This window comes from Zingiber officinale, chromosome 4B (assembly GCF_018446385.1).
Source record: "Zingiber officinale cultivar Zhangliang chromosome 4B, Zo_v1.1, whole genome shotgun sequence".
In the NCBI taxonomy this organism is placed as follows: Eukaryota; Viridiplantae; Streptophyta; class Magnoliopsida; order Zingiberales; family Zingiberaceae; genus Zingiber; species Zingiber officinale.
Genome location: NC_055993.1, coordinates 75,782,963 through 75,796,580, shown reverse-complemented (window position 1 = coordinate 75,796,580; position 13,618 = coordinate 75,782,963). Strand labels below are relative to the sequence as shown.

Genomic DNA, 13,618 nt, shown 5'->3' with positions numbered 1-13,618 from the left:
GATGCTTTGATTGACGAAGAACTACGTGTGGAAGAGGGCATACTTCGCGCCAAGGAGGCTGAACTTCTGGCTGCAATTGCTCTTCCTCCTCCAATCGAAGAGCCAGCTCCTTTGGCTGAAGTGTCTAGTTCTTTGGGTGCTCTTGAAGCTCCTAGAGACCCTTCTACGGAGATCCTTCCCAATCCTGTACCCACTGTTACTTTTCCAGCAGCTGCTGCCGTTTCTTCCTCTACTACTCTCCCCGTAATCGAACTCACATCTCCTGATAGCCCCAGTAAATTGATAACTGAAATTTCCACGGGCAAGCGTCCAGGGCGTAAACTAACCAGGGCTCCTCCTTCAAAAAGGAGGCTCATTCTTCCTGTTGATGAGTTGGTTTCAGAAGGCTTTGCTTCGGCTGACCTTCCTTCTGATGAGCCGACACTGGCGGAGCTTTATCCTTCTCTTAATTTTCCTGCCTCTCCTTTCTCCAGTGCCAGCGCTTCTGGGGATGTTTCTTTTACTTTTCCTCTATCTATACCAACTTCTGGATCTTTACCTTCCTCGTCTTCTTCTTACTTAGTCTTTGCTCCCCCTTCTATTCCTACTTCTTCCTTCTCGACTGGTTCTTCCGCCATTCCTGTTCTCCCCATATTATTAGGGGGTTCTTTTGCCAATTCTTGGGATGAAGTTCGTCCCCTTTTTGAAGAGCTCTCTATTCCTGAGGCAGTTGATCGCTTCTCTCATAAGGAGAATCAGGTATATGCTTGTTAACGCCTATTTTCTATTTCTCAACTATTATCTTATGACTTTCTGTTGTACTTCCAGCGATGGATAGAAAATATGGGCTTTTCTCGACTACTGCACAACTTATACACTGAGAATAAGAAGTTGAGATCTGAAAATGATAAGCTAAAACAAGAGGTTGCTGAGTTATCTTCTGCTGCGTTTTCTGCTGCCGCCAAGAAACAACTCGAAGCACAAATTGAGAGTCTTCAGACGAAATTTAAATCGGCTACTGACCTTAACCTGGAGTTGACTTCTAAACTTGGCGAATTAAAGGGTAATTATAAAGCGGAACTAGCTGAGAAACTCAAAGCGCTGCAGCTGAAGGAAGATGAAATAACTTCCTTGAACACCTCTCTTAACTCAATCAAGACCGAAGTTTCTGCAAAAGAAGGCGAATTGAAGACTTCTCAGACGGCTCTGGTGGTTTACAAGGGTGACGAAGATGTTCGTTACAGGGAGCAGGCCACTGCCATGATAGAGTCTCCTGAATTCAACAGGCCGATTGTGAAGTCCATCTTGTCAGCCTTTACTGCAGGAGCTCAAGGGGTAATTCAGCAATTAAGAGAAGAAAGTTACTTATCTCATGACCCTCCTCCTAATTTCTTAAATTGACGCCGATTGATTGAGAACAAACCCCCTGATTTGTACCCTAAGTTAACTCTGACTTGAATTCAAACTCTTGTAAAGAAGCTGGCTAAAACTGTGTAATGACAATTTCACATAACGCGGCTTATTCTCCTTTTGTTATCAACTTCACTCTTTCTCCGGATAGTTATCTGTTTTATATAAATGTGTCCACTGTTGCTCAGCTTGCCACCATACGATCTCTCCCAACAGATTATCATGTCTTAGATCGTTTCTTTATGATCAGACGATATATATCAAGATTGATAAATATCGCCCGATATTTCATAGCGCAGTTGTGTCTTGCCTGATTGACACAGTTTCATCATGATGTCCATAATATTGGTCGATTTATTTTACTCGACCGATTTACCCCTATGTCTTCATATGTCTTTCTCACGTATTAATCGAATCTCATGGGGTTTTATTATAGTGTATATTATTTGACTCATTATGATAAGCCTTTGTTCGATACATTTGGGGCGACCTTTGTCTCGACCGATTTATCAGAACCGCCCGATTCATATCTATGAATCTTACTTAGTAATTTTCGACCGGGTTCTTTCTGCTAGCAAATACCTTACGCTTAATTTTTTCCTCCTTTTATTACGCCAATAATCTGAACTTTAATGTAGAGTTCCTCAAAAATTATTTTCGGGGAACCTCTACACACTTTTCGAGGAAGATCACTCAACTTTACTTCTTTCTTTTATTTTTATTCTTTAATGCCATTACTCATTTATGACGATTGGCATTCTAAGTACCTTTTTACTCTCCTTTTTTCCTTCTGCTGTTTATGTTTGGGGGTTTTAGCACAAGGCCAGAAGAGAGACATAAGGGTTTTACGAAGTTTTCTTCCGCTTTTCCCGTCTCTGTTCTTCTTCCCTAATTCCTCTTCCTTTTATTGTGCTCTTTCATGGCAACTTCCCCTCCAGCATGGTTTCTCTCGCGTACTTCCAACCTTATAGATATAGAAGAAGTGGATTTACAAGCGACCTATGGTTTTCCTTCTTATATCATCCGTCTTGCTCCTCATGAGGGTCCGCATCTCCCGCCCTTAGGGTGTATCTCTATCTTCAGAGATCAAGTCCTACAAGGTTTTCGATTTCCTCTTCATTCTTTCTTCTGTGATGTTAGTCTTTATTTCAATATTCCACTAAACCAATTTGTCTCTCAATACTTTTCTATCCTTGTTGGTTTTATCGGGGTATCTAAACTGTTAGATTTTCCCCTATCTCCCCGTCTCTTTCATCATTTCTTTATTCCCCGGTGGGTAGATGTTGGTGTTTTCAAGTTTCAGTCTCGTCCCAAGGCCATTTTGTTCAACCGCATTCCTCCTCAGGGGGAATAGTATAGTAAATTTTTCTATATGCGTCTCCCTTCTCCTCCTCCGTTTCCCATTCACTGGATATATGACTTACCTCCGCCTCCTAGCACTCATAATCTTCTCAACGATCCTTCCATTACTCTTGCTTTATCTAAATTGAGGGGAGCAAAATTTAGTTTGCCGCATCTGATTGAGGAGGGTTGGCAAGTTCGAATTGACTGTCACGCATGAACTCCAAATTAATTAATCTTGAAAACCCTTAACTACTCCAGATTGTTGTAGTAAAAAGCCGAGGTCGAATATCTCAAGGAAACTAGTAGTAGAATGTTTGATCTTAGACTGGAATTATTATTATTTTTTTAGGTTTTCTCCTGATAAAATGAGGGTGTTTAGTGTTGTTTCAAATCCTAACTTAAGAATTCAAATGCAGCTAATAAACCTGATCCTAAGTAATGATTAAATCCTAGCTTAAGAGAACTAACATACTCTATGATTTAGAAGCTAAAAGAGATACATCAAAATTTAAATTGCAGAAATGAATTTGTGCAGGAACTTGTCACAACTACAATTGCAGCAATGGAAAGTGCAGAAACAAAGATAAAGATACCCAACTAGAGAAACAAGAGAAACAGAATTTAATTGCAGAAATGAAATCTAAAGGAACCAAACTAGAACTACTCATTCAGATTTAAAGAAACAACAAATTTGATGACAAAATCTAAAGAAAACAAAGATGAAAAAAAAACAATAAACTGCAGAATTCTCATGACTAAAATCTGAAGAGAAGTGAAATAAAACAAAGCAATTCTCTAAAATTGTCAACTACTCAAAATTGAAACGATTCAAGTAATTCTAAACAAGCAAAAACAATTGCAATCAAACAACAACTACTCTTTAATGATAAAAAGATAACATTCTTCTCTGAAACAAAGTTGGAAACTAATTACACTAAAGAAAATTCTGTTGAAATCGATGTATCAATGAACACAAATAGAAACTAACTAATCCAACATAAACTACTGAAATTACTGCATCTAAAACAAGGATTGTAAACTACTTTCATTAAAAGAAACATGCTGGAAATTCTGCAGCAAAGAACAGAGATTAAAAACAAAATTCTGGAAAGAAATTGATCTGTGCTCCAAACTGTGCTACAACCGAGATCTAGATCTAGCTAAAAACAGTAATGAAATGCAAGATTAAAACTAAACCAATTCCAATCACAACCAGTTCTTGAATCACAACTCTTGTCGTCACACAAGAGTCCTCACTTGAAACCTCAATTGCGAAATCCAGAAAAGCAGAAAAGAGAACGCAACTGATCCGAGTTCAGATCTAAAACCCGCTGATCCTAGCCAAAGAAACCTCTCTAGAAGAACACAAGTTCAGATCTGTGCGAAATTGTCGAAATCTGGATCTGTGATTCAAATCTGTGAGCAGCTGTTACTTGCTGATGGATTGATGATTGCGGCTGGAATCAAGTCGGTAAACACTAGAGAGACCTCTCTAACTCTTCCCGATGATGGCTGATGATCTCCTGCTGTCAACATCGTTCGAACAGGGGCGGAAATGAAGATTTGAATCGCAGCAAAGCTTGCCGTCGAGACCTCTTTGGCAACCCTCCAGCTTTAGGAAATTAGGTCAGCAGCTCCCTTACTCTTCCTCCATGGATCTAGAATTCAGAATGTGATTGTTCACTGGAATCGGGGGCATACGCACGCGCTCACGGAGAGGAATCGCTGATGGCACGATGAACAGTAGGCGCAGCCACTGTTCATCCACGATTCTTTTAGGTTTTATACCAAGGTTTGAACCGGGATTTGCATTTGGTTTAGGGCTTAGTTTAGGAGGAAAATTAGGGATTTGATGAGAAGGTTTGACATGGGTTAGCTCAAGAGAAAAGTTCCATTTAATGGATCGGGCCCAATCCAAATTCTTGTAGTCCAATGAGCCTATTCCTTCAAAACAAATAAAGTACCATTATTAGATAAGATTCCACAAGAAATATATAGAAAATGCAACAAGGCTCTAAATAATTCTCAACTCATAAGATATAAGATAAAACAAGAATTAATCATATGAGAAGATGCAAAATACTCAATTCAAGAGCCCAATTATGCACAAAAAAATACTAGATATCAACTCCCCCACACTTAATCTTTTTGCTCGTCCCGGGCAAGTAAACAAACTAAAGAAATGACTGAGGTTGCACCCCCCTTTACCTTTCTTAACCATATTCAGAAAATAGTAAAAAGAAGTCACCTAAAATCATGAAGTTTCAAAACTCAAGCAATCATGAACTCCATTCTTACTTCAGTTGATCACTCAATGATTTCATCCATCATGAATAAAATGAAAATAATAACACAACTAGTCCTCACATGGTAGTTTTTAGTGGCTCTCATCCTAATTTCCAATTCATGTAATTGTAGAGATCACTCAAGCTACTTATGGCAAAAGCACTACCATATGCTTGCTCTTCATCTAATTCTCACCTCCATCTCAGATATCAAAATACATCCTTATGAAGGTCATTAAAAGTATAAAGGAAAACAAAAGCAAAAGCAAATGGAAGCATTAGAATTAGAAAGGCAAGTAAAAGAACAGAGATTAAAGTAGAATTGGAAGACATGGAATGAGAATGCTATGTGATGCTAATTTTCGGCCATGGCATTCAATGCTGTTCTCTTAGTCTTGATAAATTTTTAGATTTTTTTGCATAGCAGATACTTCACTCCGCACTTCCCTTCCAAATCTGCAGATTCAACAAGACAGATCTATACAATCATAATTAGTTCTGAAAATGGCTCCAGAATGTCCTTTATGGCAGATTCAGCCATTGCATGCTATTGCTTCCATCTATTCTGTATAAAATAGCAATTTCATGATAATCCCTGATAATTTATAGATTTCTCAGAAATAATGTGAATCTGTACTCATTCGTCTGTGTATCAATAGGGCATTGAATTCAAGCAGAGATTTGGCACAAAACTGATTTCAGCTCCATAGTTAAGCACTGCTTCTGCATTTCTGTTTCCAGATGGCATTCCTGAATTTCATCATTTTTTTATATTTTGAACTGCCATAGAAGGTAGAATACCATTTGTTTCAGCACAATATAGAGCTTAACTTGAGTTTCTCATTGATTAAAATCTGCCACTAGATTTTGATACTCCATTTGATACTCAATAATTTCCAGCTTCTTTAATTCTACATCCACAGATTTCTACATTTCCACTCTAACTCAGCACTAATTCAGTAGAGTTTGGCTGCCACAAAATTTGTAGTTTAAGAAATCAGATATTAACACTTAAATGTTCCAACCAAATTCCCTGAATTCCTTACTCACAACCGAAACAGATATCAGTAAATTTTCATTATAAGCAATTCAGTGTTTTGGAAAAAACCCAAGCTGCAGAATTATTTCAGATTTAACTTTTCAGCTGTATGTTTCTGTTTCTGTGTCTATTTCACCGTCTACAAATCATGCAAGTTATAGAGAAACAAGATCATCATTTCAACACAATCAATCAACAGCTGGATTCTGATTTTCCAATGATCCAATAGCTCTACACCACATAGTACAGTTTAGTTCCATTCTGAATTTCTCATACAGCCCTGACTTTGTACCAACTACACATCATTAGCTGCCCTAAAATCTCAACTCCTCTTCATCTAGCTTCTTGTGATCCCTATTGATGCATACTTCACAGAATTACAAGCTTCAGCAATTCTAACTTGTTACAACTTGATCTCCAGATTAGCACAGAAATAACCATTAGCAGAATTTCTGAAATTTCTGCCTTGCTGATTCTTCAACTTTCCTGTTTGTTTTAATTTGAACCTTCAAAAGACTATTTTATCCATCATCCAGTAACAATCAGTTACCATTCAATCCCTTCCATCCGAAAAGATCAGGATGCAGTCTTGCACATTCCTGCATATCAACTACTACATTTCTGTGATTAAGCATTTTCTGCATATGCTTCAACCTCATGACTAATATTCTTTCTCTCTCTTCTCTGATCTCACTTGTCCCATTTTGTTCCCTCAGCACTAAAGAATCAATTGAAACTGATTTATTTCAACTTCAGCTAACAGCTCTCAGCTTTTACAACTCTGCACAAATCTGCATTTCTGTATTTCTGCCCAAAACTGAATACGTTTCTGTTTCCCTGCAATTCTGTTTTTTTTTTCTCTGGCCACTGTTTCCTGCACACATGTATTAAGGTATCAGAATTTCAAATTCAACTTCTATAGATTTCTGCAACCATAAGTTTAAACCAAATGAAGCCATTTCTGAATTCTGCAACTCTAGTTTTCAATTTCAGAAATGCAGCCGGCCAAATCCAGAATTCAGCTACCAATTTCTGCATTTCCACCATTTCAATTTGCTAATCTGATGTCTTAAACAGTTGACATTCCATTCCCATTTTCTTGAGAATTCCATTCTTATTGCATTGATAGAACACGAATTATGCTTCTGCAGTAATTTGGAATTAAGGTTCGGTTTCTGAAAATTTCAGAAACTGTACATCATTTTTTAGCTTCAGCAATTTAGTATCAGCAGAAGGTTTTTCATATTAAGTACCAGCACTTCATTTCTTCTTCACAAAATGTAAATTCCAAGATCTGAGTTCTGCTTTTTATCCAAATCTTGATGCTGATTATTCCATAAATTGAAATCATAACTTTCCTCCCTCAAAACAGGTCCTTCATTTGCTGTAACTGATTACTTCTGCTGAATCAAAGACTAAATATCTCAAAGACTAAATATCTCCCCCACACTTAAATTTTGGCGTCCCGGTCAAAATACAAGCATCACACAACATCCCATGTAACCATATCCAAGATAATAAAACAAAGGGAAAGATAAATGATATGATGATTTAGTGGGGAATTGGAATAACCTTCATTCAAATGATTTAATCTCTGATCAAGTGGAATATTGACAAGATTCAAGCAAGTTCTAGAGTGACAAAAACCATCAGTGCATCACACAATTAGGCTCAATCCTCACCAGGAAAGCAAAAGTTATTATCTCAAATTATCAATTAGAATCCATCACTAAATGTTAACCTTACGCAAGCCTAGAATTCATTTATGCAACAAAGACTTGAAACTTCATTCTCAAATGTAACTTTATTTTAAAACCTCTAAAATGATATAAAGAAGTGTAAAGGGGGGGGGGGGGGTGTACCATTTATCACTAACTTGAAACTACCAAGTTAGTTCCACGATATTCACAAGGACTTGATTCCTAAAATTTGAATTATTAATTGTGAAAGCAAAATTATTAAGAAAACAAAGAAGTTAAACTAGCCACCAAATGATGACATCTTAATCACTATGACCGAATTCATTATTAGAAAACATAAAGACTACCAAAACGAACAAGCGAATTATTCATGCAATTATGTAACGACATGTATATCTACGAAGACATGAAATAATGAAAAATAACAAGACTTCCCTTTCACATTGGATAGATGGCCTCAGTACTGCTCATTTCTTGCATCACCATCCCTTTTGCTCCTTCATGAAATATCTTTAGCCTATGTCCATTCACTTTAAATTTCCGATCAGTAGACTCTTCCTTTATCTCCAAGACTCCATAGGGGAAAATGTCAGTCACACTAAAGGGTCCTTCCCATCGAGATTTCAATGTGCCTTTCATCAATTTAAGCCGGGATTTATACAAAAGCACTTTGTCATCAATTTTGAACTCCTTCCCTATAATGTGCTTGTCATGAAAATTCTTGGTCTTTTCTTTGTAGATTCTTGAGTTCTCAAATGCCTCTAGTCTAATCTCTTCAAGTTCTTGGAGTTGTAATTTCCTCTCTTCTCCAGCTGTGCTAGCATCAAAATTACAAGCTTTCACTGCCCAAAATGCTCTATGTTCAATTTCCACTGGAAGGTGACAAGCTTTACCATACACCATCCTATATGGAGACATCCCTATGGGTGTTTTGAAAGCTGTCCTGTAAGCCCAAAGTGCATCATTTAATCTCTTACTCCAATCTTTCCTGTCAGGTCTCACTGTTTTCTCCAAAATTGACTTCATTTCTCTATTTGATACTTCTGCTTGTCCATTTGTTTGGGGATGATAGGGAGTGGAAATTCTATGTGAAACTCCATATCTGCTCAGCATAGTCTTCATGCGTCTGTTACAAAAATGTGACCCCTGATCACTGATTATTGCCCTGGGCACGCCAAACCTGCAGAAAATATGTGTCCTGACAAAACTACAAACAACTGAAGAATCATCAGTCCTGGTGGGGATGACCTCCACCCATTTGGAAACATAATCAACTACTAGCAAAATATATGAAAATCCAAAAGAGATAGGAAATGGACCCATGAAATCAATGCCCCATACATCAAAGACCTCACAAAATAGCATGAAATGTTGAGACATTTCATTCATAGGTCCTATGTTTCCAGTTCGTTGACACCTATCACATGATCTACAAAAAATATAAGCATCACGAAAGAGGGTGGGCCAGTACAAACCACACTCCAAAACTTTCCTCGCAGTCCTCTGGGGTCCAAAATGCCCCCCACACTCAAATGAATGACAAAATGCAAGTACAGACTGGAACTCAAAATCAGGTATGCATCTCCTAATAATCTGATCACTACAAAATTTCCACAGATATGGATCATCCCACACATAATATTTTGAATCACTTTTCAATTTTTCCTTTTGAGCTTTTGAAAATTGTGCAGGAAAAACATTACCTACTAAAAAATTAACCAGATCTGCATACCATGGTAACTCACCATGCATCCGAAAGAGTTGCTCATCTCTAAAGTCATCATCAATAGCCGTATAGTCCATGTCTCCTTCAATTCTGCTCAAGTGATCCGCAACCAAATTCTCCTTTCCACTCCTATCTCGTATCTCCAAATCAAACTCCTGGAGGAGAAGCATCCATCTAATCAATCTGGGCTTAGCATCTGGCTTCTTGAGGAGAAACTTCAACGCTGCATGATCAGAAAATACAACCACGTGAGAACATAATAAATATGATCTAAATTTATCTAAAGCAAAAACAATAGCAAGAAGTTCTTTTTCTGTCGTGGTGTAATTTGCTTGAGCCGAATCCAGGGTCTTTGATGCATAGCAGATCACATGCGGTGCTCCCTCTACTCTCTGTGCAAGTACTGCCCCTATGGCAAAATTCGAAGCATCACACATCAGTTCAAAAGGTAAAGCCCAATCTGGTGGCCTGATGATAGGTGCAGAAATCAAAGCCTCCGTCAATCTCTGAAAAGCTTCCTTACACCTCTGGTCAAACTGAAACTCCACATCTTTTTGAAGCAATTGAGACAATGGAAGAGCAATCTTACTGAAGTCCCTAATAAATCTCCTGTAGAATCCTGCATGGCCAAGAAAAGCTCGAACATCCCGCACGAATGCAGGGTAAGATAAAGAAGATATAGCGCTAACTTTAGCAGGATCTACCTCAATACCTCTCTTAGAGACTATGTGTCCTAAAACAATACCATGCTCAACCATAAAATGATATTTTTCAAAATTAAGTACCAAGTCAGTCTCAATACATCTATCTAAAACCCTAGACAAATTTTCTAGACATGCATCAAATGATGAACCATATACAGAAAAATCATCCATGAAAACCTCCATGCAATGCTCTAATAAATCACCAAAAATACTTACCATGCATCGCTGAAAAGTTCCTGGAGCGTTGCATAATCCAAATGGCATCCGTCTATAGGCAAATGTACCGAGGACAAGTGAAGGTGGTCTTCTCTTGATCCTCTGGGTCGATGCAAATATGAAAATATCCCGTGTAACCATCAAGGAAGCAATAATGTGACTTGCCCGCTAGTCTCTCCAACATCTGATCAATAAAAGGTAGGGGGTAGTGGTCCTTTCTGCTTGCTTGGTTCAGCTTCCTATAGTCCACACAAACTCTCCAAGAATTCTTCACTCTGGTGGGCACTAACTCACTCTCTTCATTAGTCACAACTGTCGCCCCTGATTTCTTTGGAACCACGTGGATGGGGCTTACCCACTTACTGTCAGAAATAGGGTAAATGATACCTGCCTGTAGCAGTCTAGTCACCTCTGATTTTACTACATCAAGGATCAGTGGGTTAAGTCTCCTCTGGGGCTGTCTCACTGGTTTCACATCCTCCTCCAAGTAAATCCTGTGCATGCAAATAGAAGGACTAATACCAGGAATATCTACTAAAGTCCATCCAATGGCCTTCCTGTGCTGTCTCAAAATCTCTAATAATCTGCTTTCTTGTTCTGTTTCTAGATTTTGGGCAATGATGACAAGTAGCTGCTGGTTCTCTCCTAAATAAGCATACTTCAAGTGTGGAGGCAATGACTTCAACTCATCCTGTGTCTGGTCAACTGAAAGCGATCCTAGGGGTAATGCTTCTCCTAAGCAATCCCCTACGCATAATTTCTCTTCTCTGGACGATCCTAGGGATAGAGCTTCTCCTAAGCAATCCCCTACGCATAAATTATCTCTCTCACTCGGATATACTCCACAAGACTCATCATCCACACCCAAGGCTGAAATATCCTCCTCTTCTGAAAACAAAATATCACCTATACCACCCTCTGCAACTTCTGAATCTGAATCAATCACTGAAAAGAAATCTACACTGTCCAGCTCCTCTGAAATATCCAAACTAAGAATTGAATGATCCTCTCTAGGATGCTTCATAGCGTCAAAAATACTGAATTGGACCACTGTGTCTTCTATCTCCATAGAAAGTGTGCCCGCATGAACATCAATCTTGGTCCTTGCAGTCTTCAAAAATGGTCGTCCTAGAATGAGTGGAGATCTACTGGCCAGATAGTCTCTCTCCATGTCGAGGATATAAAAATCTGCAGGAAAGATAAGTTCTCTCACCTTCACCAATACATCTTCAATAACTCCAGCTGGATGAGTCTGACTGCGGTCAGCTAACTGAATGACTACTCCTGTAGGTTGTAATGGTCCAATCCCTAATGTCTGAAAAACTGATTTTGGCATCACATTAATTGAAGCTCCCAAATCTAGCATGGAATCTTTAAACAGACTACTCCCAATCTCACAAGGAACTGTAAAAACTCCAGGATCTTCGCATTTCTGAGGAACTGTTTGAAGAAGTGCAGACACATTCTTTCCCATGCTAATCAACTCATTCCCCTTCAATTTCTTCTTATGCACACAAAGATCCTTCAAAAATTTTGCATATTTTGGAATTTGCTTGATCATTGTGAGTAAAGGAACATTTACTTCCACCTTGCTGAATAAATCCACAAGCTCTTGGAACTCCTTTGCTTTCTCTTCCTCTACATTCTTCCTTGGTTGAACTTTGCGTTGAGGGAAAGGCAATGGAATGCTTTGCTCTGAATTCTGAAATCCTGCATTTCCAGATTTGCTGCTTTCTGAAGTTGTTGCTGCTGGAAACTGCCCATTTTGAGAAAACTTGCTGGAAAATTCTGGAATACAACTATTTCTTCCTTATTCATGCTCCATATCCATTGGATCAATGCAAATTGGGGTAGAACTCGAGGTTGACACATTCTGCATTTCTGAAAATTCTTCATTGCTGGAACTGGATGGCTGGATTTCTGGAAAATTTTCAACAGCAGCTCTTCCTCTTGCAGATTCTGAAACCTTTCTCCCACTCCTTAAAGTTAATGCACTAACGTTCCCTTTAGGATTCGGAATTGTTTGAGATGGCAATTGACTCGATCCCTGAGCTTGAATCTGATTAATGCTAGAAGCCAATTGCCCAATCTGCCTTTCCTGATTTTGTTGCTGCTGAAGAATTTACTGCATTAATTCCTCCAATCTAGCTTGCTGTGGATCTGAATTTGAAACATTATTGGAACCTCCTTGAGTTAAACTCATCCTTGTAGGTGCTGGAAGTGCTGGAATTGCTTGCTGGAATTTCTGATTTTGAGATTGATAATGCTGATTCTGATTCTGAAATTGCTGATAAGGCTGATACGATTGCTGATATTGATTTGCAGGTTGGTAATGATGCTGAAAACCTTGCTGGAAATTCTGATTATGCTGCTGGAAACCTTGCTGAGGTTGCTGGAAATTGCTGGAATTGTGGCTGAAATGCTGATTTGAAGATGGTTGTTGATAGAATGAATTTTCATACTTCAAATTCGGATGATCTCTCCACCCCGGATTGTATGTGGATGAATAAGGATCATGTTTTTGTTGGAATTGAGCTCTAGAGAAAGCTGCCAAAGATTCATCCTGATGGAGATTTGGACAAAGTCTGAAAGGTGATCTTGACTCGAACAAATGCTACAAACTATGCTTTGTTTACATGGAAATTGCATATTTGGCACAACAGAAGGTTGAGTAGCATTGTTCAAGGCTAATTGTTTCACCAAGGTTGTCAATTCCATCAATGAATTCCTTATCTCCTTTTGTTCATTAGAAACCATTTGAATTTCACCAACTCCTCTAGTAGTGAGTGCTCTACTTCCAAATTGTTGTGAATTTTCAGCCATGTTCGAAATTAGCTCCCGTGCTTGCTCTGGAGTCTTGTTTACTAAAGCTCCTCCAGCTGCTGCATCTATCATACTTCTGTCCATAGGTAATAAATCCTCATAGAAGTATTGGACTAACAACTGCTCACTTATTTGGTGTTGAGGACAACTTGAACATAATTTCTTGAATCTCTCCCAATAATCATAAAGTGTCTCTCCCACCACTTGTTGAATCCCACAAATGCTTTTCCTAATAGTTGCAGTCCTCGAGGCCGGAAAGAATTTCTCCAAGAAAGCCTTCTTCATGTCAATCCAAGAAGTAATAAATCCCGGTGGCAAATAATACAACCAATCTTTTGCTACTCCCGTAAGTGAAAATGGAAAAGCCCTTAGCTTGATATCCTCTTCTGAAA

At 38.5% G+C, this 13,618-nt stretch overlaps 1 long non-coding RNA gene across 1 annotated transcript; it reads left to right on the top strand.

Moving 5' to 3' along the window:
- The first annotated feature begins 3,960 nt into the window (after positions 1–3,960).
- LOC121975174 lies at positions 3,961–13,053 on the top strand. Its single transcript, XR_006110282.1, has 2 exons — positions 3,961–4,359; positions 12,729–13,053. It is a non-coding gene; the product is annotated as an uncharacterized LOC121975174 (long non-coding RNA).
- Positions 13,054–13,618: the final 565 nt, after the last annotated feature.